The sequence below is a fragment of the Lepus europaeus genome, chromosome X (assembly GCF_033115175.1).
Source record: "Lepus europaeus isolate LE1 chromosome X, mLepTim1.pri, whole genome shotgun sequence".
Classification (NCBI taxonomy): domain Eukaryota; kingdom Metazoa; phylum Chordata; class Mammalia; order Lagomorpha; family Leporidae; genus Lepus; species Lepus europaeus.
In genome coordinates, this window is record NC_084850.1 from 16189133 (window position 1) to 16215110 (window position 25978).

Here is a 25978-nt window from a genome sequence, read left to right on the forward strand (position 1 = left end):
CTAATTCACACAGAAGCACCTTATGCTTTAACATTGGGTATTTGAGAAGGCAGAGTGAAGAGGTGGCAAAACAAGAGGTGCGGTCAAGTCTCTGTGCAAACCTTGCTCTGCATGTGAACTTACATAACTTCCCTAACCTTGCGGAGCATCAGTTTCATTATCAAACATAAATAATACTAGTACCTCCTCCAGTGGGATTATGAAGATTAAAGAAAATAATTTGTGGGTCCAGCATTGTGGTATAGTGGGTAAAGCTGCTGCCTGTGATGCCGGTTTGAGGTCTGGCTGCTCCCCTTCCAATCCAGCTCCCGGATGATGGGATGGGGAAAGCAATGGAAGATAGGCCAAGCACATGGGTCCCTGCCACCTATGTGGGAGATCCAGATGAAGCTCTTGGTTTCGGCTTGGCCCAACCCTGGCTGTTGTCGCCTGTTGCTGGGGAGTGAACCAGCAGAAGGAAGAGCTGTCTCTATTTCTCTGTTTCTCTCTCTGTAACTCTGCCTTTAAAATAAATAAATAAATACATATGTAGCATAACATCTGTCACATATTAAGTGATACATTTTGGTAATCAATGTTCTTTATCTGTAATCAGAAGACTATCTGCTAAATAGCAGAAAGCTTCAGGCTTCATATCTTGGTAGATGTGTTTACTATTTCAGTTCAGTGACATGATCATTCTGTATGTTTTAGTTATGTCTTGTAAAAGGAATTCAAGGAGTTAGCATCAGCTTGACTGTTTAAAAATTACTAGGATATATTTCAGATACAAAAATGATAGGAAGAATGATACAGTGAGAACTCTTGGGCCCACCACCTAGTGTAGCAAAATATTTCCTGATGTAGTTGAAGCCCTGCTTGGAGGTTACCAGAATTTGGAATTTGATGTGAAATTACTCCCTTGAATGTTTTGATATTGTTATTACATTGAGAGTTACCCAGAAAGAATGTATCATTTGTTTTTCATTATTTTAACTTTATATGGAAGGCCTCTTGCAACATTTATTCTCCTGCAACTCTCTTTATTCCCCTCATATTTACTTACCATATATAATAATATATACTCATTGCTGTATGTAAGGCAGTGAAGGAAAAATGTTATTTACTATGGAGAAAATCTTTTTATAGTCAAATAAAAAGACTATTTGTAAACAGCAAGTGTATTTGAGATGGACTTTGAAGGATTTTATGCACAAGAGAGTCAATTTTTTGATTTTTTTCTGATATACCTACAGGCCACACATAAGAATAGGGTGCAAAAGCTGTAACTTGCTAAACCTTATTTGTATGGTTTTATGGATGAAATTTCCACAATTCTATTTACACAACCCTTTCTTGGATTCAGAAATGTGGCCTCTTGACTATTAAATATAAAACTCATGAAAAATTTGATCAAAAATAGTTCAGTTCACAAAAGGTCTTAAATGAAACATCATGCATCTGTAAACTGTGCTCTCATCTTTATTCATTTAAGCATGAAATAGTATCTTTGTTTTCATTTTGAACTCCACAGTTTTGTACTTGTGAAGTATGATGTCTTCTCTTTTGGTAAAATTGTATGATTTTTTAAAAGGATAGGTATTTGTAGTTTATGTTCTGATAAAATTGTGTTGTTATAGTTTGCAAATTATTACTCCGCAGCATTTACACTTCAATGTTTGCAAGGAGTGTTAGGCTTTTCTTGGAAACAAAGCAGTTTATGGCATGTCTGTTATGTCATCATCCTGCATTTTTGCTAAGTGGAATTTGTGGAGGCTGATAAATGATGCCACATTTATCTTTTGGATCAAACTTGTGACTTACCAGTGCAGATATCAATTATGGGCTCTAAAATTACCAACTGGTACTCCAGAGATATTGGCAATCATTTTTTTTTGTATCATTATGCATCCTTCAGGAGGGATCAGGGTCAGTTGAGGTTTTAGCACTTTGCCATGTATTTGATGTATTGGCATTGTTGGAAATAACTTATCTGTCACACAGTTCTTACCACATCCCTGAGTTGAGTTATCCTTATATTTAGGAGTTGTCAATGTTCTTATTTCAGTTATCGATAATAGAAGGTTAAGCCGGATGAGTTGAGATACTTGACACATTAATTGAACCTCTATTTTGCTATAATTAATTAAATTTTGACACACTGGGATGTGTGTGTGTGTGCGTGTGTGTGAGTATATGCACATATGCACATGTAATTGCTGACTTGACTTTTGCTAATCTTTATCTCTATAATTGGAATATGTTTTATCTTGATATTTAGATAAAACTTGCCATTTCCCATAAACATTTATTGAATGTTAAATATATGCCAACTATAATGCCAAATACAGGGTATATAGAGATTACATTATTCTTTTTTTTAAAGATTTATTTATTTATTTGAAAGTCAGAGTTACACAGAGAGAGAAAGAGAGGCAGAGAGAAAGGTCTTCCATCTGCTGGTTCACTCCCCTATTGGCTGCAATGGTCAGAGCTGCGCTGATCCAAAGCCAGGAGCCAGGAGCTTCTTCCAAGTCTCCCATGCAGGTGCAGGGGCCCAAGGGCTTGGGCCATCCTCCACTGCTTTCCCAGGCCATAGTAGAGAGCTGGATTGGAAGTGGTGCAGCCAGGTCTCGAACCAACACCCATATGGGATGGCGGCACCGCAGGTGGCAGCTTTACCCACTATGCCATAGCACTGGCCCCAAGATTACATTATTCTTGAAGAGCTGACCATTCAGTAAGGGAAGGACAGTATGCTTTGGAACATGCTTCAATTGACTTGTAAGAGTACACAGTGTATTAAAAGAACATAAATGGAAGAAGATGTTTATTGACATAGGATAATTGCCTAAGGAAAGCTTCTCAGGGCAGGAGATCTTTGACATCATCTTGGTGGATAAGTAGAAGTTTGCCAAATTGAAATGCAGAAATGATATAATTTGCAAAGGTGGGGAAGCATGTGTAGAGTTAAGAGAGAGGCTTGACCATATCATGAACATTCTCATGGCTCTTGGGGTTAACTTTCAGGTCGTTGGGACTTAATGGGAAATTTTATTTTAGGAAGTGGAATGTTCAGAGTGGGTTTTAGGAAGGACTCTCTGGTAGCAGCCTGGAGAAACTATAGCCAAGTTACTGGTAGAAAGTGAGGCCCCATTATGTCCTGGTATAGTGCAGAGAGCCTGGGGCTGAATCAGACAAGTTTGAGTTTTTGCTCTATCACTTACTAGCTGTGTGACCTTGGGCAGGTGATGTAACTCCTCAGTTTCAGTTTGCTCATCAGTGAAATAGCATGGCAATTCTTACATTGTCAGGTTCCATGAAGACAAAATATTCATATATCACACGTACTCGTATGTACCCTTATTAAAGCATATATCTATCACATACCTGGCATGTGGTCAATGCTCAGAAAATGTCACTTTTCTTTCCATTCTCCCCTTATTACTCATGAGGAGCACATTAGAATCTGTCTCTGCAGACTGTGAGGGGAGAAGGGAAGACAGTGAATTCAGTTTTCCATGTGTAGTATTTAAGATACTTAGAGGCAAAGATGGATTTAGCATGAATCTAAAAAACATTTTAGCTTTGGGGCCCTGTCTTTGCATGACTACTTCCAAGGCCATATGCCTAATTTTTTATTCATAATTTTACATTCAGTTCTAAAAACAGTCTTAAATTGCACACAAAGTCACTTCAAAAAGTTCATGGAAAATACATATTATGAAAAAAAAAAAAACTATGCCTGGATTGCAAAAGGTTTTTGCACCAAAATAAACTTTTAATTTAATTTTTCTATGATCATTTTGAGGTACCATTGTAAAAACTTCAGGTCTTGCCAAACTTTGACCTTCATGGTATATGGAAAAGCTGAATGGGGATGACAGGTACACAGTTTCTTGGATCTGGAGCTCAGTAATCTATTGTAGTCTTGGGAAAAGCCACCCATTACCAATAAGAAGAGCAGCTCCCTGGGGCCTCATTTCTGATGATTCCTTTTCTTCCATTGGAGAAGACTGCTTCCCAGGGTTCACTCTTACAGAGCCCCCAGCTGTAGGTTACTTAACACTGGTCTACCAGTTGTTATCAGGAGGTGGTCAGTGGCAGTGGGAATCCCTAAATCATTATTCCAGGTTCTCAATGAAGAGTGAAAAAGATGAGTTCCAAAAGACTGCTTTAGTATCTGATTCAGTGTTCTGTGGGAGCTCATGTTAAGCAAAGGGGAGAAAATCCCTTTCTCAGGTAAGCATTTGCCATGCTCCTCTGTACCCATCCGCTTTGTGCCAGGCCTCTACATGTCCAGTGAAGCACACCTCTGAAGGCTACAGGGATCAGGCTCCTGTATTGTGGCCAGTAGGAGCATTTGAATGCTTCTGATGCTTCTGCTTTTCTTTCTGTCCCCAGGACCTCACAAGTTTCTACCCCAGCATGGTGAGTTAGAGCACTCACAGTTAGCTGCATTCCCCTTAAGATAACTTATGGGAGTCAACCTAAGAAATTAAAGGACATTACATCCCTGCATCTACTGCCATCTGAGGACTGGGGCATTTCTTTGCCTACCGTTGGAGGGCTTTAGGTACTTGTTAGCTAATACTGGCCTAGAAGGGCCTTTTGTAGAAAGATAGAACTGGACTAGATTTTAAATATTCCACATTGAGTCCCAGCACACAAGTCCTGCTTTAGCTGCTAAATATGCACGCCCAGTATTTGCTATAGACTAAATGATTAACATAACCTGTAGTACATGTGTCCCTTTTTACCCAAGTATGTGCATACTGTTGTAATAGAGGATTAAGAGCATAGACTTGGAACCTGACTGCTTGGTTTGAGATTCTCTATGTAGAACATACAAGCTAAGTGATGTGTGATGATTCTTGACAAGTTGCTTAACTGCTCTGTGTCAGAGGAGAAGGAAGATCCTAGCTGTGGTTTATAGCCCATCTCTCTTATTTAACCAAATGAGGCCTAGGGATAGGAGGGTACTTGGCTGAGATCAGAAATCTGGTAAGGGATGGAGCCAGCTATCTAATTGTTCAAGTTTCCTAACTCCCAGGTCAGAACCTTTTTGTTTTCATTTCTTTTGTATTACCTCTTGATAGACATGTTGGCAGTTATGATTAAAAACCTCATGTGGCAAAATATTTCGAGGCAGGGGCCAGTGCTGTGGCATAGCAGGTAAAGCTGCCACCTGCAGTGCCGGTATCCCACATGGGTGCCAGATCGAGTCACAGCTGCTCCGCTTCTGATCCAGCTCTCTGCTATGGCCTGGGAAAGCAGTAGAAGATGACCCATCAAGGACTTGGGTCCCTGCACCCACATGGGAGACCCAGGAAAAGCTCCTGGCTTTGGATCGGAGCAGCTCCGGCTGTTGTAGCCATCTGGGGAGTGAACTAGCAGATGGAAGACCTCTCTGTCTCTGCCTCTCCTTCTCTCTCTCTGTGTAACTCTGACTTTCAAATAAATAAATCTTTAAAAAATATATTGATGCAAATTCTTATAAAAGCAGAAATGGCCAGGAAAATGGAACTGGATCTGCCAATAGAGTTCTTGGCTGTCTTTGGAGAGTGAACTTACAGCCAAAAGTTTTGCCAGACTCTTAATCTCTTTCACCTATTTCAGTCCCATCTGATCAATATTTTAATTAAGCTATTAATCTTACTTTAGCCCTGGATTTTCATTGATAAGAAGGGTAGAAACTTTCCCTGCCTTCATGGAGTTCACAGTCCAATGTGCTTAAAAAATGCTAAACTCAAATCATTTGCTCATTTGTCAGAGGGCTGTGAGAAAAGCACAGAGTAGGGGCACCTCATTTGATCTGTGGAATAAAATGTAGGAAGGTCAGGGAGCTGAGACCCCAAACTATGAGTAGAAGTTAAACAGAAAAGGGTTGGAGATGCAGAACTGTTCCCAGCAAAGGGAGGGCCATGTGTGAGGGTTTGAAGGTAAGCAAGTGAGAGAAACACATGTTGGAATAATGAGAGCAATTTCAGTTTGACTGAAGCTCAGAGTATGGGAGGCATCAAGAAGAGTTTTTGTAAACATTTCTTAGCTTCTTTTCCCCCCCAGGGCAATGGGAAGACTTTTCAGGTGTTTGGCCATAGAGTTCAGCTGGGAACCTCAACTCCTAAATGAAAATGAGCAGAGAGAGCTTTATTCTGAACAAAGAAGGCTTCTCCATTCTAGACAGAGCTATCTTTCCAGCCTCTCCCCAGCCTCCATGTATCTATTGGTTCAGAATTAACTCCAGCATCCACCTCAGGCCCTGGAGCTAGAGAGTTCTCTTTTGGGTTTTAGTCTGTAGATTCAGCCTCTGTTCACTAAGGGCCCACACAGGAACATTTACAGCCCAGAATAAACTGGCCTTGTTTTTTAAATTAATCACCCTGGTTATTGTCCCAGGGTCTCCTCCATCTTTCTATGGTAGTTTGCTCTGAACTTGGTGTTTCTCTGGATGTGTTTTACTTTCCTGCACATGATTTCAGCCATGATTTTTTCCTCTCTTGTTTATCTTACTCCATGTGTTTTCCATCTTCGGGGAATTCCTCAAATTCAAGTATATAGAGGCAGCCTCTTGTTACCCAAGCTCCATTAATGATGTTGCAATTAGTTCCTGTTCAATCAATGCAGATTAATTTATCTCAGTGTTTCTCAAGTCTTTTTAATTTATTTTTTTATTTTTATTTATTTTTTTTTACAAGTCTGTAACATCTATGTACAGCAACATCTACACCAAAAGCTTAGAAGCACCGCCTGTTCAGGCCTTGAGCCTTCAACTCACATTCACATCTTAAAAATATTTGAGGGCTCCTGCTCTGTCTACAGTTTCACAGTAACAGGCAACTGCTTCCCCAACTCCACACCTTAATGCTGTCTCCTTTGACAGATCCAGCTCCCGTGGCACTGGGGTAGATGGTTGGGGTGTAGGAAGGGAGGCAACAGGCCACCCCATCTTACAATAGCCAAGAAGGGAGCAGAGTGTTAAGCCCCAAGAGTTAGACTGGGGAGCTAGCCCTTCTACCAAGAGGAGGTGAAGATGAAGGGACAGTCTTAACTCTAAGCAGTCGAAATAGCAATGCAAAAGAAGACAGGTACCACAGAGGTACTGTTGCCTATGACTTCTGCAAAATATCCCATAACAAAGTATGTCACATAACTTACAAAGGAAAGTCAACAAAAGGCTCAAGTATTCAATTAAAAAAAACTGTCAAAGTACAAAAAAATTAAGACACTGAAAGTTGAATCACAAGGTGACTATGTTTTTCTACATAAAAACCATCCTTTAGGCACACAATGGAATTAGATGTTCCTTTTGAGAAACTCCTTGCTTCAAACCCCTTCACATCATGAGTGTAGCCCAGCAGTGTCTTTTTAATTTATTTATTTATATATTTTTTGACAGGCAGAGTGGACAGTGAGAGAGAGAAACAGAGAGAAAGGTCTTCCTTTTGCCGTTGGTTCACCCTCCAATGGCTGCCGCGGTTGGTGCGCTGCGGCCGGCACACCGCGCTGATCCGATGGCAGGAGCCAGGTGCTTCTCCTGGTCTCCCATGGGGTGCAGAGCCCAAGCACTTGGGCCATCCTCCACTGCACTCCCTGGCCACAGCAGAGAGCTGGCCTGGAAGAGGGGCAACCGGGACAGAATCCGGTGCCCCGACCAGGACTAGAACCCGGTGTGCCGGTGCCGCAAGGTGGAGGATTAGCCTAGTGAGCCGCGGCGCCGGCCAAGTCTTTTTAATTTTTTTATTGCTCCCTTAAAAGAGCATTTCTGGACAGCTTTCCCTAATTGCCCCCCCCCCCCATGAAATCTTAATACTGAAGATATGTTGTATACCTATTTATGTATTGTATGTATATTTTTGCTTTAAACATAAAAAGTATAAAGCTTACTTATGTAACATGCAGAACTAAGAATGACAAATATTTTTTAAGGATTTATTTATTTGAAAGGCAGAGTTACAGAGAGGCAGAAGCAGAGAGAGAGAGGTCTTCCATCAGCTCCCCAGATGGCCACAACTGTTGGAGCTGTGCTGATCTGCAGCCAGTAGCCAGGAGCTTCTTCTGGGTCTCCCATGTGGGTGCAGGGGGGCAAGGACTTGGGCCATCTTCTACTGCTTTCCCAGGCCATAGCAGAGAGCTGGATCAGAAGTGGAGCAGCTGAGACTCAAAACAGCACCCATATGGGATGCTGGCACTGCAGGCGACAACTTTACCTGCTACACCACAGCACTGGCCCAAGTTCAATTTTTTAAAAAAGATTTTCTTTTTTTTTTTAAATAGACTTTATTTGTTTGCTTGAAAGTCAGAGTTAGAGAGGTAGAGGCAGAGGCAGAGAGGTCTTCCATCAGCTGGTTCACACCTCAGATGGTCACAATGGCCGGAGCTGCGTCGATCCAAAGTCAGGAACCAGGAGCTTATTCCAGGTCTCCCATGTGAGTGCAGGGGCCCAAGGATTTGGGCCATCTTCTACTATTTTCCCAGGCCATAGCAGAGAGCTTGATCGGAACTGGAGCAGCTGGGTCTTGAATCGACATCTATATGGGATGTGTGCACTGCAGGTGGTGGCTTTACCCACTACGCCACAGCACCAGCCCCCAAAAGATTTTTCTTTGAAAGTGAGAGGGAGAGAAAGAGATCCTTTGTGCATTGGTTTACTCTCCAAATGGCTGCAATGGCTGGAGCTGGCCCAGGCCAAAGCCAGGAGCTCCATCTGGGTTTTCCACATGGGTGGCAGGGGCTCAAGTACTTGGGTCATTTTCCTCTGCTTTCCTAGGTGCATTATCAGGGAGCTGGATTAGAAGCAGAGCAGTCAAGACTTGAAATGGTATGCCAATATGTGATACACATGTCCTAGGTGGCAGCTTAACCCCCTGTGCCATAATGCTGGCCCCATTTAACTATTGCTTGATAGGGAGAAATAATTTCTAGTTTACTCATTGCTAAATATTCATTCAGGCCTTGCTGAAAGTTTTTTTCCCTTGGATTTCACATAACTAATAATAGGATAAATAATTAAATAATGAAATATAAACTAAGGATCAAATATAAATAAGATTCACAAGGAAGCTAGTGTCAGCCATTATGCACATACTGGTCACCTACTACTATATAACTTATAGAATGAATAATAAATCAGAAGTCTCTAATCATAGCCATGTATTCACCATAGTTTTGTGGCACTGATTTTGCATACATTTTGTATATCTTCCATGAACTCAGTGTCAATGCTGTTTGTATGATATCCCCTGAAAACTCAAGAGGACAATTAAATAATAGTCATATAAAATCTTGTTGGGTAGAGTTGAACTTTGGAGGGCCACAGACAATTGTAATATGTAAGCCTTTTTTTGCCTCTCTTTACTAAAACCAATTTTTACCTCCTTGGAGGTGATATATACCCTGTAGAGAATACATGATTTGTCCAATTATGTCAAAGATTCTTAACTCCCTAGCATATAGGGCCTATTACAACTATGTATTTAAGAGTACAGAGCATCAGTAAAGATTCAGAGCATGCATTATGGCTGTAGGCCAGTATAACAAGTGGGGCATCAAAACTAGGTATCTGACAAACTAGTGCGAGGCTTCTATAGCAATAAGGTCAAAGTAGGGTTAGATTTCCTCTTTGGTTCTTATATCTCTTGGGTTCAGTGTGTCCCAGTGCTTATCATACAATAAGTAATTGGTATTTTAGAATCTGTCTAGTCTGCTACATCTGTGCAGGCATCGGCCATTTCTGTCTTGTTCCTGTTGTCAGTACATAGCACAGTGCCTGGGACATGGAAAAGGCTCAGTAAATGTTTGTTGATAGAATAAGAAGGAGTTATTGTAGATGGACAAGGCCTACTTCACAGGTTAGGTGAAGGCTGGCTCCAGAAGGACAAAGATGATGTGGTATTGGATAAGAATTTCAATCCACCTCCTTGAAACAACACCTTCTGTTTATTTTTTTAAGATTTATTTATTTTATTTAAAAGGCAGAGCTAGAGAGAGGGGGGGTCCTTCATCTGCTGGCCCACTCCCCAGTTGGCCACAATGGCCAGAGCTGTGTCAATCCAAACTCAGGAGCCAGGAACCTCCTCCAGGTCTCCCATGCAGGTGCAGAGGCCCAAGGACTTGGGCCATCTTCTGCTTCATTTCCATGCCATTAACAGAGAGCTGGATCAGAAGTGGAACAGCCAGGTCTTGAACTGGCACCCACATGGGATGCCAGCACCACACGTGGTGGCTTTACATAGCGCTATCTGCCACCTTCTTTTTAACATGAACTCTTCTACCTGATCACCAGGAAGGGAGTTAATTGTAGATATCTGAGTTTGAACATTTGTCTTTTGGATAGTAAAAGATTTTTATTTGAGAAGTTTGAATGAGTCTTTTTCTAAAATGTACCAGTCACTACTTTGCTTTTTTGAAGCATGTATTGCTGGAAGTATTTTGTCTTTTATTAGAGATTAAAAATATTCCTAATAAATATCAATTCCTGGGTATGGGAATCACTTTATCCTGCACCAAATGGTCTCAGACCAATCCTTGAGTGCCTGGGTTGACATTTCTGAGTTTTTCTGTCACCTTTTTTGACAGGATAGTAGTTATCACTTTGAATTGTTTGAGGTCTACTATTAATTGCTCTTTTTCCTCTAATTTGATATTTCTAAGATGTTCAAATGGAGATCAGTAGTCAAGGTGTAATAACTGTGTAAAATGAGAAAAATGAAGTTCTTGATTAAGTTAAGATCCCCTATGTATAAAATTTCTGGAACTTTGTGTGTTTGTGAGTGTGGGCATGCATATGTATGAGCACAGCTGTGTACTTTTTAAAGATTTATTTATTTATCTGGAAGGCAAAGTTACAGAGAAGCTGAGGCAGAGCAAGAGAGACAGAGAGAGAGGTCTTCCATTCACTGGTTTACTCCCCAGATGGCCACAATGGCCGGAGCTATGCCAATCTGAAGCAAGGATCCAGGAGCTTGATCCAGGTCTCTCAAGTGGGTGCGGGGGCCCAAGGACTTGGGCCATCTTCTACTACTTTCTCAGGCCATTGCAAAGAGCTGGATTGGAAGTCGAGCAACCAGGACTTGAACCAGAACCATATGGGATGCTGACACTGCAGGTGGTGTCTTTACCCATTACACCACAGTGCTGACCCCAATTATGTACTTCTACATAATGCTTTTGCCTCTCTTCTCAGTATTCCCTGAGTTCTGATGGGTGAAATGCATTGATAGGTTTTGTGCTGGAGAAGCAAGTGATTAATATAACTTTTTTTCACAGAAGAGTTTATGGAGAGTAAATCCTTGACATTTATCTCTGTCTTAATATACGGTCCAAAATTCCTTTAGTAGGAGCTCACCTTTGAATAAAGAAGCTACAGATTTCCACTTCATAGGAAAAGTAACCCATGGAGGGGGCAGGTTTGGGATATTTTGCACATTATGAAAATGTACCTGCTCCAATCATCTTATCAAGTAGCAGTGTTTTTAAGAAGTGCTAATTGATCCACAAATTTAGCTGTTATTCTTAGGACATTTCAAACTTAAGCATACTTTCCTTTCACCAAACGTACTATCCAGATATAATGTTAGTAGCCCTTATAATAGGAGCCCTATTTTCAGAACCTATGAATATTATATATTCTCAGTGTATTATGGCATGTGTTATCTCAACTGAAGTCACTCCCATGTTTCTAACTTAATCTTTTAATTCTTAATCTAACACAGGGGTGAGGAATGCTTGGTCTGGCCCTGCCCAGGCAACAGGAGGTGGGACTTGAAAGTGTCCATGAATGATGGTATAAATGTCCAAATGGCCCCTGACAAAAAAAAAGTTTAACCACTCCTGATGTTTTACTATTTATTATGTCGATAGTATTTATTATGTAGATAGATCTAGAAATGGAAATCCTTTGTAATGATGCAAATTAATGATGTATTAATTATCACACTTTGGAAAAAAGTATATGACTATTGTGTAAGAATAGATTAGAGAGTAAAGAACAGGAAAAACAGGAAGAGGAGAAAGAATCCTCCAGAGAAATAATAGGGTTTTGTAGATACATCACCAAATCACCAAGACTGACAGCAGAAAAGGTCAAGGCCATTTTAACATTGCAGGAGACTAAGTCCAAGTTGCTTTTGAGAAGTAATGATGTTTTGAGTAACTCAAAATTGTTCTTAACGCTTGGTATTTTACACAAAAGGGAATCACAGCAGGACTTGAGGCCCCCTACCTCACTGTCTGACAAATCCTATGTTCTAGGCCAGGGGATCAGGACCCTGCAAGATCTGCCCTTGTGATTGTCACCACACTTCCCAAGTATCCAGCCTCTGTGGGCTGGCAGTTTGTTACATACTTAAAGTGAAATTGACATTAGGAGCACACTTGTTACAGTTTACAGCTCAAGTGCGTGTTCCCCAGTGTGGGTTTTGTTGAACCTTCCTGGCTTTCCAGTGTTAAAGATGGACATACAATGTTTACTTGTTTCTGCTTTTCAATGGAACCTTTTGATGCTTTTCCATAATATTGCATGATTTTTTTAAACCAGTGGCCACTGGCATTAGGAAGTCCAATTCCATTGCAGCTTTCTGGATGAGAGCTAGTTGGAAAGGCATCTTTAGGGTAATTTCATTGAGTCATTCTTTGCCTTTTTCTCATTTGAAAAAAAAATACCTTTATGATTTATTGTGCAGGCTGCACACAACATACTCTCACTGGGAAATGCTATCCCCATCACTGAGCAATTCAGCATTAAATTATAGTCACTAAGTGCAAGGAGACAATTCCTGGATGGCATTTGAAATTCTACTTGAAATAGGCAGGGGTGTGTTTGTGTCAGACTGACCATGTGGGTGTTGAGGGAGGGATTGTGGAAAAACAGAAGCAGGGCAAACAAGAGTAGGACAGGGGCTAAGAAGGAAAATAGTTATAATCTGCTGCTGTCTTTCATTTGCCTTCCAGTTACTCCCATTGTGTTAATTAGTGTTTAAGTAGAAAGTCCTCAATATTCCAGTCTTTCCTCTGTGAAGGGAACCTGTGCTACTGTTCTGCCTTTGTAAGAAGAAGGGGTGGTGTTCATGTGAGCTGGACACCTCATCTACTACCTACTATGCACCTGGCACTTTCACGCATACACTGTGTACTGGGCTGAGCAGTGGCCTTCCCTATACCCTCAAATTCAGTTCATGTTTATGCAGAACATAAGAATGTGACATCATTTGGAATAGAATCTTTGCAGATGTAATCAAGTTAAGATAAGATTGTACTTAATTAAGGTGGCCCCTAAATCTAATGACTGGTATTCTCATAAGGTGAAAGAGATTTGGAAACACAGAGACATGCTGGGCCATGCAAAGCAGGAGGCAGCGATTAGAATTATGCATAGGAAGTTAGAAGAGTCTTCAGAGGAAGTGTGACTCTACTGATTCCTTGGACTTATAGCCTCCAGAACTGCAAGAGAATACACATTTGTTTTAAGCCACCCTATTTGTGGTATTGTTATGGCATCCCTAGGAAACTAATAGACTCTCTTAATAAGGATTTGTGATGACCCTGGCAGGTAGGCCCTCAAAATACCTTTTATATCTGAAGGTCTGAATGAACAAGGAACCTGAATCTTACTGAGGAAGTCCTGCCTCACTCAAAGCACACATACACACATGTATATACATATATACACATATATATATGTATATATATGTGTATATATAATATATATATAATTTGATGGCTGGAATTGCAGTTGTCCAGGCACTTGGAGGATTGGAGAGGGCTAAGTGTGCTCCCTGCCCTCAGGACATTCCCTGCAGCATGTGGCTCTGGCCATTTCTTTGGTGTTGTGTGTGTTGTGTGTGTATGGGGATAGGGGGACCCTGGACATAGAGGAACGGATTTTTCTAACAGGCCTTTAATACTAGGCTGCTCATCCTGGGGTTCCTTCATCTGCTCATAGACAGCTTTGATCTATTTTGGTGTCTTGTCTTGTTTCAAAGAAGATTAACAATGTGAGAAAAATTCAGATGAAATGTGTCCTAGCTTACTCTTACCTGACTCCATATAAACAAGGGATGTCTGTTGACTTCCTATACATTTTTATATTCTATATTAACTAAATATAGTTTTATAAAATATGTTTCCATGTAATTATGTCATTTATGTGAATGTATAGTAAATTTGTTAATTTTAAATGCATCAGTAGCTAAACACTTAAATAAAATTGTTTTCATTTATAATTGAATATATATTGACTGATACAACCCACACAAATAAACTCTTTGTTGTATTCAGCATGCTTTTTAAGAAATTGTCCCCTTTTTTCCTGCCACCTTTCAATAATTTTCTTTTTTTTCTTTTTTTCTTTTTTTGAAAGGCAGAGTTAGACAGTGAGAGAGAGAGACATAGAGAAAGGTCTTCCTTCCATTGGTTCACCCTCCAAATGGCTGCTGCACCGATCCAAAACCAGGAGCCAGGTGCTTCCTCCTGGTCTCCCATGTGGGTGCAGGGCCCAAGCACTTGGGCTATCCTCCACTGCCTTCCTGGGCCACAGCAGAGAGCTGGACTGGAAGAGGAGCAACCAGGACAGAATCCGGCACCCCAACTGGGACTAGAACCTGGAGTACCGGCGCCGCAGGCGAAGGATTAGCCTAGTGAGCCGTGGTGCCAGCCTCAATAATTCTCAAGATCCGAGATAAAAAGTTTTGGGATGACTGCTATACAGGGTTTTGGGCTATGCTAATGTTTATAGAATTGCTTTCCCTAAATAGCCCGAGTACCTATGGAAGATTATTTTAGAAGAGGAATGACAGGAGCTGGCTTGGTTTTATTTTACTTTATAAATTTGTATGCATTTAATTGATGGGAGAGAAAGAAGAGTGGTAGCTCCCATCTGCTGGTTCACTCCCCGAATGCTCACAAAGTCAGGAGCTAGGAACTCAGTCCGGGTCTCCTACATAGATGGCAGGAACACAAACACTTGAACCATCACTGATGCTCCCCAGGATGCACGTTCTTGGTGCTGGAACAGGTTGAACACGGGTTCTCTAATGTGGGACTTTGGGATGCAGGAATCTTAACCACCAAGCCAGATGCCTGCTGTCTCAGTTGGTTTTAGAAAAAGCCTCCTTGGCAGCATAAGGATGGGATAATCCTGGGCAGGAAGAGCAGGAATCAGACCATTGTAGGAGTCCAGGCAAGGGAGAATGAACACCTGACCTGAGACAGAGCAGTGGGGTCTGGTGAGAAGTGACTCTGCTTGGAGGATAATCAGGATAGGAGGAGAGGTTATGAGGGTACTTCAAAAAGTTGGTGGAAGATAAAAGTAGAAGTATAAATTTATTTTACTGCCAAAAAATGCCTGGAGCAAAAAGAAATTTCTTATGATATTTGGAAAATGTGTATTTAAAAACTCTGCATTGCTTAAAATATCTAATTTTGCACCAAAATAATTATAATAAATTTGTTTTTCCACAGACTATTTGAAGTGCCCTTGTGCAGTCTCAGGAGTTTATTTCCCATAGCATGTGAATGTGAACTGGGTAGTTAAGAGGGAAGCAGCTTCTTGTTTACAGGGTTTCTGGCTAGACTGTCAGGACACCATCAGGGGAGAGGGAGATGGCTGACTGGGCAAGGTGGGACTGAAAATCAGAGTCCTTTGCACATTGTCCAGTGGTGATTCAGACTTCCCTAATTAATGCAGAGCTGGTGTACTGAGGAGTGAGACTGCAATGAGGGCTACAGCCAAGTGAGTGGCTTCTCACGGGCCTGGGGCTAGCAGCTCCTGGTGAGAAACAGCAAGGGGGAAAGGGAAGGAGTACTTCATCCTGCCAGTTCACCTTTTCTTGGTTTAAGTCTGGGCTTCAGCTGGTGGATTGACCACTGGAAGTAAACTATGGAGGCAGAGACTATGAGAAATTCTGGATTGGCATGTGTATATTAGGGAAGCAAGGGGAGTCACTGTTTTGAATATGAGACCACATCAGAAGGCAGTTCAGAGGACTGGTGAGCTTGATGGGATAGTATTAAAGGCCACTGTGCCTAGAAGTCCCTCAGGAGAAGATTTTGATGCAGTCACCATCTCTGCATGTACTGGAGGAATCATGGGTGTGAAAGTAGCCTCCATTAGGCAGGCGCTGCGGCTCAATAGGCTAATCCTCCGCCTTGTGGCACCGGCACCCCAGGTTCTAGTCCCGGTTGGGGTGCCAGATTCTGTCCCGGTTGCCCCTCTTCCAGGCCACCTCTCTGCTGTGGCCAGGGAGCACAATGGAGGATGGCCCAAGTGCTTGGGCCCTGCACCCCATGGGAGACCAGGAGAAGCACCTGGCTCCTGGCTTCAGATCAGCACGGTGCGCTGGCCGCGGTGGCCATTTGAGGGTGAACCAACGGCAAAGGAAGACCTTTCTCTCTGTCTCTCTCTCACTGTCCACTCTGCCTGTCAAAAAAAAAAAAAAAAAAAAAAAAAAAGAAAGTAGCCTCCATCACCTAGAAGAGCAGCTCTTTATTTAGGTTAGTTTGTCTTCAACTCCAGAGAAAATTTGGGGACATGTAGGTCCAAGTTGGGATAAACAGGAGATGCTTTCCCAAACTGAGTAGTCAGGTCTTCCATAGAGAACCACTCTGCAGTGTCTCCTCCACAGTCTGCAGAAGCTATTGGGGAATATATATGTATATATGTGTATATGTGTATATATGTGTATATATATATATATATATATATACACACACACACACATATATATGGAAATATATAATTTGTTTTGCTTTGTTGTGTTTTTTTTTGACAGGCAGAGTGGACAGTGAGAGAGAGAGAGAGAGAGAGAAAGGTCTTCCTTTTGCCGTTGGTTCACCCTCTAATGGCCGCCATGGTTGGCGCACCGTGGCTGGCGCACCGCGCTGATCTGATGGCAGGAGTCAGGTGCTTCTCCTGGTCTCCCATGGGGTGCAGAGCCCAAGCACTTGGGCCATCCTCCACTGCACTCCCTGGCCACAGCAGAGAGCTGGCCTGGAAGAGGGGCAACCGGGACAGGATCAGTGCCCCGACCAGGACTAGAACCCGGTGTGCCGGTGCCGCAAGGCGGAGGATTAGCCTATTGAGCCGCGGCACTGGCCTGTTGTGTTTTTTTAAGATTTATTTACTTGAACAGCAGAGTTAAAGAGAAAGAGATCTTCTGTTTTGTGGTTCAGTCCCCAGATGGCCACAAGGGCCAGGGCTGAGCCAGGCTAAAGCCAGGTGTTTCATCTGGGTCTCCCACACAGTGACAGGGGCCCAAACACCTGGGCCATCTGCTGCTGCTTTTCCCAGGCCATTAGCAGGGGGCTGGATCAGATGTGGAGCAGACGGGTCTTGAACTGGTACCCATATAGGATGCTGGTGTTGCAGGTAGAGGCCCAATCCAAGGCAGCACAGTGCCAGCCCCAGGCATATACATTTGAACTATAGTAAAGGTCTGCTAATTTGAATCTGAATAATCCAAAATCAATGCCCATTTAGATGGAACCAGGGCTGTAATGTTGATTTTTATAACCATGTTATCTGTTTGTTAACATTTAGTCAGGCCTGTGTTTAGGCTGCCAAGTGGAAGCCTATCCATTTTCACAGAGTATGACACCTACAAATGCCCTTAGGCACCTTGCTCATGACGATGGGAGTCATGGGGCTTTTCCAGACTACCCAGTCTATCAGTGTGGGCAAGAGTAATGTAAGCTTAGTAACCCAGATTACCAAATCAATACCCACACATGAATGAGCTGAAAGACTTATGACTCCCTTCAAAAATCTTCATAGCATATTTCTCAGAGGCAGGACATTTCCCATTGGTCTTTTAATCTTATGAGTTCCTTGTATTGCTTATCTTGCTTATCAAAATGAGTGAGAAGATGGTTTATATGGTTAGGCCTATCTTTGTCACTGTGTTGTCATGGCATTAGATGATTCTGCAAACATTCATTCTTTTTTTCTTTAAAAAGTCTTTTAGAAATTCTCTGGCCTTTAGCTCATGTTCTATGTAGATTATGACAACAACCACTACTCCAACGAAAATGAGTTACATTTGACTGGTGCTCATTCTGATCTTTTTAATATATGAGTGCACTTAATCCTCACAACAAGCTTAGAGGCATTCCGTTTGCTCCATTCTACAGGTGAGGTGAAAACTCTGGCTTTAAAGTAACTGATGTTGGAGCTGGATCCAGGCAGGCTGGTATACAAGTTCTCTTTTTAAACCGTTACTCTATTCCTAAAAGCCAAAAATAATTTCTTCCCCTAAACTGTTAAGGATTATAAAGATGTACTATTTAGTGTCAAATTTTGAGTCACTGTATATTTAATTAAAGTTTTCTTGGAAAGAGTACTTTGTAACACTACAGTAGTTTATACCTTGCCTATTTTTATTGTCTGTGATACCATTTACGATGTTTTTATATGGTGATATTTTTATATTTTTCATTCTGTTAGCTGTCATTTTTATCTACTGAGCCTATAGCTGATTATCTGTGCTATTTTCTTACTGACAACTAAAATATTGACAAAAACAGCTCAGACATTGCTTGCAGCTTAGAAAAAAATGTGGTGAAACATATTTATCGTAGATCAGCCTTGGAAGCTGTCTTCCTATTCAGGTGACAGATGCACTTGTAAAGAACTGGTGTTTACAACACCAATTTAGATCCCACAGGAGGAACAGTAAGTGGTCTCACTTATCGTATGGGATCCTCATGCAAAGCATGCACCTTGAGCCTTGCAGTGTCTCCTGGTAGCCTGAACTCCAGACAACTCAATTCCTGGTCCTGTGACTAATGAGTATATAGGTCTCAGGGTACATCAAATGCATATCCTAGTGCTTATAGACATTAGTGTGATTTGAGTTGCAATAGCAGGTACTTTTAGCATTAAGTTAAACATTTAGTGAGTACAAACTATGTGTCTATCAGGAACCATAGTACTTAGGACAGGTATGGTCTCCATTTTTGTGCTTTATTAGGGGAAGTTGAGTGTTGACAATAGAAACATCAGTAAGTTAATATGAGAAGTGGAAAAGGTTGTGGAGGATGCATAAATTCAAGGAACTTGCCTTAATCTAGAGATTCAGAGGATGCTTTCCTAGGAAGGAAGGGTTAATAAGGACAAAGGAGGAGAGTGTTAGAGGTAGAGGACCCAGCATATGTGAAGACACATTAGTGGAACAAACAATGGCATTGTAGACAAACCAGAGAAGTCCAGCAGGCCTGGAGCAAATTGAGTAGAAGGTGACATGAGACAATGCTGAATTTGAACCTTTTTCTTTAAAAAAAAGATTTGTGTATGTATGTATTTATTTTAAAAAGTTAGAGTTATGGGAGGAGGGAACACAGAGAGAAAGAAACAGAGATCTTTCATTCACTGGTTCACTCTCCAGATGGCTTCAACGGCTTGTGCAAGGCCAGGCCGAAGCCAGGAGCTTCATCTGGGTCTCTCACATGGGTGGCAGGGGCCCAAACACTTGGGTCATTTTCTGATGCTTTCCCCACACAGTTAGCAGGGATCTAGGTCATAAGTGGAGCAGCCAGGGTATGAACCAGTGCCCATATGGGATGCTGGAGTCACAGGCAGTGACTTTACCTGCTGCACCACAACACTGGCCCTGGATTTGAACCTCGTAATAGGAAGTCGTTAAAGGACTTTAAGCCTGGGGTAATAGGGTTCAATTTTCATTTAAATTTTGTAATGGACAAAATATAATAATTATGGTGCATTTACTGTATTCTGGGTATTATCTTTGACTCTGGGAATAAGCCAGGAAATAAAATAGATTTAAAAAATGCTTTGCCATTGTGGAATTTAGATTCTTGTGAGGTGGTAAAGGGAGATAGTAAAGAAATCTACAAATATGGAACATACTGTGTGATGAGAAATGCTATAAGGAGCAGCAAAGGTCCAGGAGTGATCAGTGAAGGAAAGAGTACAAATTGGGCTGGTGCCGTGGCGTAGTGAGTTAAAGTCCTGGCCTGAAGCACCAGCATCCCATATGGGCACCAGTTCTAGTCCGGCTGCTCTTCTTTCAATCCAGCTCTCTGCTATGGCCTGGGAAAGCAGTAGAAGATGGCCCAAGTCCTTGGGCCCTTGCGCCCACAAGGGAGACCTGAAAGAAGCTCCTGGCTCCTGGCTTCGGATCGGCACAGCTCCTGCCATTATGGCCACCTGGGGAGTGAACCAGTGGATGGAAGACCTCTCTCTCTATCTCTCTGTGTAACTCTGACTTTCAAATAAATAAAATAAATCTTTTAAAAAAAAGAGTACAAATTTATATAGGGTGGCAAGGGGAGGCCTCTAGCAGAAGGTATCATTTCAGGAAATGTGTGATAGAAGTGAGAGATGGAAACATGGAAGACTTTCCAGGCAGAGAGGAGTGGGCTTAAAGGCCCTAAGGTAGGAGAATTGGTATGTTCCAGGCTCAGCATCAAGGTCAATTTGGCTGAGTGGAGTGAACAAAGGAGAATGATCAGATCCAAAAGCTCTAAGACAGTAGGGACCCAGATCATGGAAAACCTTGGTGATCAACATGAAGATTTTAGTTTTCATACTGAGTGAGGTGGGAAGCCATTGGGTGAATGATACAATGTGCATAATGTTTTAACAGGATCAGTCTGAATGCTCCCCACCTGCCCCCCACCCAGTGCTATGTTGAAATAAACTGTAAAGGCTAAATGGGAGACATGGAGATGAAGACTTGGACCAAGAAATTTGTGTAGTGGTGGTAAGATCAGAATTATTTCATATAGAAGTAATATGAACAAAGGCAAGAATAAAAACAGGAAGCCTCCCCACCCCCACCCCTTAGCCTACTTTTGCCCTTACATTAAGAGACTAGAAGAAAGCTGATGGTATTCTGTACCTGAGGATGGAGAGTTGCAGTCATATCTGATAAATACAACACAGAAACACAGAGCTGCCCAACAGGGCTGCTGATGGGTTGGGATATAAGGAATGAGGGCAACAGAGGAGTAAAGGAAGATTCCTGGGTGTCTGGAGGAGCATGAGATGTAGAGCATTTTGTTGGTGAGTGGATACCTGTTGCTTGAACTGTAAAACCTGAAAGTGAAGAAAACTATAGATCATTATGTGAGCCTGGATTTCAGATGCATGGCTGAGGCTGCAGATGTCAATTTCGGAGTTTATCAAGAAGAAGATATAAATGGGAATTGAAAACGTGGATTAAGAATGAGCTTGTTGGAAAATTATAGTGAGAAGAAAAAAGGCATGATTCAAGTTGAGGAACACTACTTTTAAACATTGGGAAGAGTAGAATTATTACTAAAACAGATGGAAATGGAATATTTAAAGGCATATAAAGGAATGGGAGGAAAAATCAGGAAGGTATGCTCTACAAAAGCCAAGTGTAGAGTATTTCAAAAAGAAAAGTAGTTAACCACAATCACCATACTCTGTTGCCTCAATGCCTTTGCACACACTATTTCTAGTACCTACACTTCTCCTCTCACCCTTCTCTGCATATGTCTTTTACATTGTACCTTATTTTACCTTTTATGCCTAGCAACCAGTGTAGTTACTGGTATGTACAACTATGCATGAATTTAGAAAATTTTTCCATCAGAATTAGCATATCTTTTAAATCCTTTTCCTCAAACTTTTTGAAATGAGCTCATAGTTCTGCTCAGTTATTTGTTGAGCAACTGAATGAATTAATCTATAATGAGTCCACAGAATGAAAGATCTTACTGTATTTAAGTTATCTTTTTTAAGATGCATAAAGATCATCTTAAAAGCAGAACAACTCCCCTCCTCCATTTCAACCACCATAATACAATTCTGAAAGCCCAAGTATTCTTGATACCTTTAAATGGATGCCTATTTTGTCTAGTCTGTGGGATTTAAGTGTGTTTTGTATGACTTTACAGGGAGAGGACTCTAGGAAGTTTGTTCTGGATTCTCCTGGACTTCACCCTATGTGCTTTTCCCTATTGCTACAGTTTGTGTCCTTGTATTGTAATACATTATGGCTGTGTCTGAAACAGTTTGCTGAATGCTTCAAGTCTTCCCAGTGAATCATCAAATCTAGAGGTAATCTTGAGACCTTTGACATGGATATAGATATTAATGTAAGACACACCTTTTGCCTTTAGAAAGATCACACTTTAGATAGAAATTCTGATATGTTAGCTTATAGAAAGATCACACTTCTAGATAGAAATTCTGATATGTTAGCTTATAATTTACAATACAGTAAATTAGTCCAGGAGAATGGATTAGCCATGAGGAGGAGCATTTCCCCTAGCTCAGAGGGGATGTGTAGAAAAGTCTTTTAGTGGAGGTAACATTTGACTTGAATCTTGAATGGTATTAAGAAGTTAGCTGTGTGAAGCAAAAGACATTATATAATTTTAAATGAAATAGGTTTTGTACAATAAATAATTTGATTTGACTCCTTTCAAAAATGTTCAATGACTCTATGCTCTGGGAAAGAAGTGGAAGATGGCCCAAGTGTTTGTGCCCCTGCACCCACATGGGAGACCCAGATGAATTGCCTGACTCCTGGCTTCAGCCTAGCCTAGCAATAGAAGTACCATTTTAAGACACCCATATTGCAGTGCTTGATTTTGATACCCACCTCTGGCTTCTGACTCTAGCTCTCCATGTGGGAGAATTTAGATTATGTTTCTTGCTTTTGGCTTGGTCTGGCCCAGTGCCAGCTCTTATGGGCATTTGTAGAGTAAATCAGTGTATGAAAGATTCTCTTTCTCTCTCCATCTGAAAAAATGCTAAGCAATGAAGAGTTCCATTTTTAATATCAGGAACCAATATCTTTCTTTCAGAGAATCATAAATTATACTAATATATAAGGAAACAAAGTTTACATTAAGAAAACATGTATGTAACCTAGAATTTCCCAAATGTGACCACTGAAACTTTTTACTCACTTCCTTCCCATCAATACTAAGTGTATATTACATTGGTAAGTGCTAATCAATTGTTAGAAAAGAAGTAATGAAATTATAGCATTTCTTTGCAAATATATACAGATTAAATCATAAAGCTTAATAGTGTGTCTGGAGGCTGGCACTATGGTGTAGCGGGTAAAGTCACCGCCTATAGTGCTGGCATCCCATATGGGTGCTGGTTCGAGTTCCAGCTGCTCCACTTTTGATCCAGCTCTCTGCTATAGCCTGGAAAGCAGTGGAAGATGGCCCAAGTCCTTGGACCCCTGCACCTGCATGGGAGCCCTGGAACAACCTCGGGGCTCCTGACTTTGGATCAGTGCAGCTCTGGCCATTGCGGTCAATTGGGGAAATTGCATTACTCTGGGTGTTTATCTTGTTCATAAAGGAAAGGTAAAATATATCAATTAAGCTTGCACCTAGGTATCTTTAAATAGGAGCAATGTCAGTAAGTGGAAATAATGGACAGAAGAAATATAAAACCAAAAAAGCAGAAATAAATTATTGGAAAAAGTGCTGATAAACTTTATAGCTTATTTTTGAGAAAATGAACAACAGTTTTTCTAATTGGGGGGGGATTAATTAAATTAGAAATGAAACAGGTGATCTTACAACAAATATTAATGATTTAGAAATTTCTAGAGAAACAATACTCTGCTGTGCGCTAAATAATTCAGGTAAAGAGTGGGAATAAGTAACTCATTAAAAAAATAGGAAATATAAAAACTCATGCAAAATTAAACAGAAACCATGAGTAAACCAGTAACAGTGGAAGAAAGAAGAAAGAGCATTAATGTTGAAATCCAAAACCCACACAAACTATGGATCTTTGGACCCAGTGGGTCTTTGTCTTTCTCATAGATGAATAGAAAGATTTCAGACATTTAGAGTGATGTTGGTGATTCATATTCAAGGGATCTAGAGTAGCTGTGTAGAGGTGCCACCCTGCATACATTTATTGAAAGAAGATATTAAATTAGGTACCATTTCAAACTGATTATAGTGTTGCTATTCCTACATAGGTGGTGTAGTTCCTGGAATATACTGCAGAGAATCTTGAAAACTTAACAGGGAATGGTCTCTGATGTTCATTATCATTATTATGAGAGTTGTAGAGTATTTCCCAATTTGTATCAGCATATCCAACTGCCCTGTGACTAACTAGATCTAGGCCTCAAACTCGACCACTTGTTTGATGAATGAACGCAATATTTTTTTATTAATTTTCACAAAGACTCTGTAAGATGAATACTCTTATTATCATTTCATAAACAAGAATGTTGAAGTAGATTAACTTGTTCAAGATCATATAGCTAGTGAGCATAGAGCTGCAATTTTACCCCATGTCTTGGCCAAAGACCAAATCTCTTAACAGTTAGGTCATATAGTAGAAAGAGCCTTTCTAACCCAATGGACTAGGGAGGAACAGGGCTTAGAAGGACATAGATATAGAGAGTAGACATCCCAGACAGGATGAACATACATTGGGGAGAACAATTAGTATCAAGTACTTACCAAAAAAAAAAATTCATAGCATGGAATTCACAGAGCAAGGTGGATCCAGGAGGTTGGTGACAGGCAATTATGGAGTGGATGTGTGGTGACCGGGGCCCTAGTCAAGCCTAAGTGTGTGCATCCCAGGCCCTCAGAGATCAAAAAGGCATAAGGCAATAGCCCAGTTCTGCATCATAAATAAGAGTGTCAATTGTTAAATCAACAACAGGAGTCACTGTTGCACTTGTTTCCCCATGTAGGACCTCTGTCCATAATGTGTTGTACTATGAGAATTAATGATAAAACTAGTTTTTCAAACAGTACTTTATACTTTGTGAGTCTGGGTGCAAACTGTTGAAATTTTTACTTAGTATAGAGTTGATCCTCTGTATATAAAGATAATTAAAATGAATCTTAATGGGCTGGCACCACAGCTCACTAGGCTAATCCTCCGCCTGCGGTGCTGGCACCCCGGGTTCTAGTCCTGGTTGGGGCGCCAGATTCTGTCCCGATTGCTCCTCTTCCAGTCCAGCTCTCTGCTGTGGCCCGGGAGTGCAGCGGAGGATGGCCCAGGTCCTTGGGCCCTGCACCCGCATGGGAGACCAGGAGGAAGCACCTGGCTCCTGGCTTCGGACTGGCGCAGCACGCCAGCCACAATGCACCGGCCATAGCGGCCATTTGGGGGGTGAACCAATGGAAAAAGGAAGACCTTTCTCTCTCTCTCTCTCTTTCTCTCTCTCTCACTAACTCTGCCTGTCAAAAAAAAAAAAAAAGAATCTTAATGAAGAATGGGATGGGAGAGGGAGTAGGAGGTGGGATGGTTTGGGGTGGGAGGATGCATATCGGGGGGAAGAACCGCTATAATCCAAAAGTTGTACTTATGAAATTTATATTTATTAAATAAAAGCTTTCTAAAAAATAGCCCATTCCTGAAGCTACTGGGGAACACAGCCTTAGATATAGAGAAATAAGACAAGGTGCCAGTTACTGGTTTTGGGGGATAAGGCAGAGTTCTCAGTGGCCCAGCTGGTTCACTTGCTCCTAAAAAGATGGTCATATATCTTGAAGTGATCAACTTCTCCTAGAGAACAATTCCCAATGATGTGCTGAAAAAATGATTTAAGGTTTATTTGGTAGGCTGTTCCCCTTTGGTCCTCATAACTACTGGGACTATGCACCCTTGATTTCCTGTGGTGCCCATAGCCTCAGCTGCTTCCCCAGATATGCCACTTAAAATTGGAATTATTTGCTAAATGTCATGAGATGAACATTGGTTGAAAAGTATTACTGGAGCTCAATTCCTTGTTGACTTCTTCTTAAGCACTTTGCAAGGATAACTCATACAACTCCAGAGTGTTGGGCTTCAAGCATTTTCCTATTCAGACTTTTACCCACCATGGGTAAAGAAAGGAACCTTGCCAACTTCTGATTCTCAGAAGAGGAAGGATATAATTCTGGATCTTGTCAGAGGTGGATATAGTTTGATAAAGTACCCTAGATAACTCTGAAATGCCTCTCTAGTTAGGGGTGCCTGCCCTTCTTGCTTGAGAACGACTACTTCCCAAATAGGAGAGCATTTTCACTCTTT

At 41.3% G+C, this 25978-nt stretch overlaps 1 protein-coding gene across 5 annotated transcripts in view; it reads left to right on the forward strand.

The window, feature by feature from the left end:
• The window catches only part of FGF13 (fibroblast growth factor 13), a 723070-nt gene that overhangs the window by 74779 nt on the left and 622313 nt on the right, over nucleotides 1-25978 (forward strand). The window lies entirely within an intron of this gene.